Genomic DNA, 2,644 nt, shown 5'->3' with positions numbered 1-2,644 from the left:
AATAATAGCTATAATGTCCCTGTATGCAAAATAGCTCCATTAAATGAACATGACATTTTCCAAATGTACACACAAAACACTGAATTTACCTTCCCCCCAATAAAAATCATATAATGTCTGAGAAAGGTACTAAAAACAGTCTAAAAATAATCATTTGTTCCAACAAAACAATACTTAAAAAAAACATGAAAATAAGAGTGTAATAATAATATACATCTTCTTCATAAAAAAAATCCAAGTTGTTGTGTATGCATGGTATTTGAGGTATATAGTTTACCATTTTTACCTTTTACCTTTTCCATATTTCATATTTCATCAAAATATTAAATTTAATGGAGTGATTTGAGATGGAAATTTTGACACGTTGACTAGTATGCCTTCTTGGCTGCAGCCAATTCGAATTTTTTAGTAGCAACTTCATTTTCTTCTAATTTGTCTGAACAAAAAACCGAATCCACCACGAAGAGCTTCGCAATTTCGCCTATTATAAATATATATAAATTAATTTTTTATTATTCAATGTTTCTTTAAATTTTAAATTTGAAGTAACTGGGATCAAGTAATATAAGAGAGGACTTACAGGGTGACCAAATTTGGACATTTCAGCCACTTTAACTTTACGTTGACCAGGATACCCTTTATCAAAATAAAATCAACATTATTTTTATATAATATAAGTGAATAATTGCTAAAAAAAGAAAAAAAAACACACCAGAGAGAATAACAAATCCATCTGAAGATACTCTTGATAATTATGGAAGAGTTTGTTGAGGTACCTTGGTGACAAATAGTCAAGAGCATCCGAAACAATAACAAGAGAAAATGATTATGATTTATAAGGAAGAGGATACTTAATATCAGCAACACAAACAATCCATTTTCTTGTAAGGCTTTTGCGGTTTGCATCACTTTCATCTAAATCATAAGGTTCAAGACCCCATGCTTCTATATCTTCATCTTTCAGTAATTTGAAATCACTGAACATGAATCGGGACCCATGTGTAGAACTTTATGCATGCTGTCAGCATATGCTTTTTTTAGATATGGTAATGCTTGATTAATCTCTGCTGAACATGAAACACCACCTGCATATTCAACATATCAGAAAAATTATAATCATTTAGTAGATAACTGATTGTTATTATTATCTTAAATGGTTTACCTTCAAGCCTACTTAGAGCCCCTTTATCAATATTTCTTCCACCTGTTGTTACAAAGATAATTTTGATATAAGTTGAGATAGGAGAAGATAGAATTTTTTTAGCCAAAAGAAATTCATATGTACTAACCTGAACCACTATAAACATAGCCAATTATGAGAAAAGCTCCCTGAATGTTTTGAGAGAAGGGAAAGTCTCACTCAGTATTTTTTTAAGAAGAGAAGAAGAGTATCAAAGGTATGAATCATGAGTAACAGATGTTACAGTAGATGCAAAAGCTTTAAGAGGTGTGATTACCACAAGAACAAGGCCAATGGATAAGAAAGGGGAAGGGCGTGATTTTGGATTTAAGGATCCCCTAAAGGGAATGCCAGTTCCATCACCCAAACACCTTGATAAACTAGCTGGCCTCCTTAACATCTCTATATGTTGTGATTCACCTGCAGAAAAATGTTTAACTCGTTTTATTATGAATTGAATTGAGTTATCTGAACTGAAACAATGGTAACTTTGAAAGATCAATGGATCCAATATCAGTGACAAATGGGATGTTCCACAATTTTAATTCAATAGCTGAGATTTTAGTATCCTAAATGGCTAAATCAATCCGTTAATTTTAACTTTTCTGAAGCTGATAAACATTTCACTAATTTAAACTAACACAGTCGTTTCCAAAACATGCTGATGGATAGTTTTACTTGGGATAATTATGCAGTTAAAATAAGCAAGACTCAAAATCCTCTTTGAAGAAAAACGAGAGAACATAAGTGTCCCAAACTAATACATTAAGCGACTTGACCACTTGGTATCAATGTATGAAGAAAACCTAACGCGGAATTCTTCAAATCGTTTTTAGCCCAACAAAACAAGCAATCAACCAATTTTCGTTACCACTCAATACACATAACAAAAAATTCACTAGAATCGATCAATTCAAAAGCATTAATCAACTGTTTTTTGACATAATTCATTGTTCATGCTGCTATATTCCTCGAATTTAACAACCAGATAATCAACAATTGATTAAACAATTTATCGTAATGCGAGAAACAAACAAAAACCACAGTGCGTGAATGATGATTAGATAGAGAAAGAGAAAGAGTGTTTGTGTGTATGTGTAACCTTTTTGCTGAGAAGTTGAAGGTTTTTGGTGTAGCTATGAGGTGCGGCGGTCTCCATCCGGTGGTGGCTTCACAGGGAGGCGATGGCTAATGGCAGTGAGCATGGAGGACTCGTTACTTGAGGAACTGAAGATTGAGAGAAGTAGATGGAGGGTTTATGAACCGAAACCCTAGTTCCAACAATAGTCGTGGTACCAAGAACTGTACCCCTTTAATTTCAATTTCATGGCCTGGTGACCAAAAAACCTTCGATTTCACTAAGAACCAGAACCCTAGTTCCAACAATAGTCGGTTTTGTGGCCCTATATAGAATTTTAGGCATGAGACTCCTTGATTTCTGCCGACTGGGATGGGAGAAAGGAG

General features: G+C 33.7%; 1 pseudogene; it reads right to left on the bottom strand.

Moving 5' to 3' along the window:
• Positions 1-329: 329 nt before the first annotated feature.
• On the bottom strand, positions 330-1,580 carry LOC145040165 (putative pectin methylesterase CGR2; annotated as a pseudogene).
• Between the last annotated feature and the right edge of the window lie 1,064 nt (positions 1,581-2,644).

The sequence above is a fragment of the Lactuca saligna genome, chromosome 4 (assembly GCF_052625555.1).
Source record: "Lactuca saligna cultivar CGN05327 chromosome 4, ASM5262555v1, whole genome shotgun sequence".
NCBI classification, from domain to species: Eukaryota; Viridiplantae; Streptophyta; class Magnoliopsida; order Asterales; family Asteraceae; genus Lactuca; species Lactuca saligna.
The sequence above is the reverse complement of the archived record's forward strand: the minus strand, read 5'-3'. Positions and strand labels throughout refer to the sequence as shown.